This window comes from Carlito syrichta, unplaced genomic scaffold (assembly GCF_000164805.1).
Source record: "Carlito syrichta isolate Samal-C Ts95f unplaced genomic scaffold, Tarsius_syrichta-2.0.1 Scaffold68892, whole genome shotgun sequence".
Classification (NCBI taxonomy): Eukaryota; Metazoa; Chordata; class Mammalia; order Primates; family Tarsiidae; genus Carlito; species Carlito syrichta.
In genome coordinates, this window is record NW_007012988.1 from 9109 (window position 1) to 9508 (window position 400).

Consider the following 400-nt stretch of genomic DNA (forward strand, 5'->3'; position numbering starts at 1 on the left):
GACAGACATGAATTACACATATCACCAAATATTCTAACCAAATATTTCTAGCCAAAATGAACCTAAGGAAACAAAGAAGGAAACACGCACCCAAGAGAGGGGGCTAAGAACCCAGGTCCGCGATCCCAGAAGCAAGGCTGAGTGGGCAGTGGCCCCAGCCCTGAGAACATCGAAATCATCAAAGAAACAAATTCAAATGACAATTGGTGCACATTTTGGGTATTAGATTAAAAGTGGTTTTCTGGGAAAATGTTACCTTCCAAAAATCGGTCCAAGAAAAAACTAAAAATTGAACAGATTAGTAACTATGGAGGGAAAACCAGGAAAGTTGCCAAGATTCCCCTCCTCAAAATAGAACTAGGTTCTTGTATTTTTACCGAAGTCTATAAAATTACAAGAA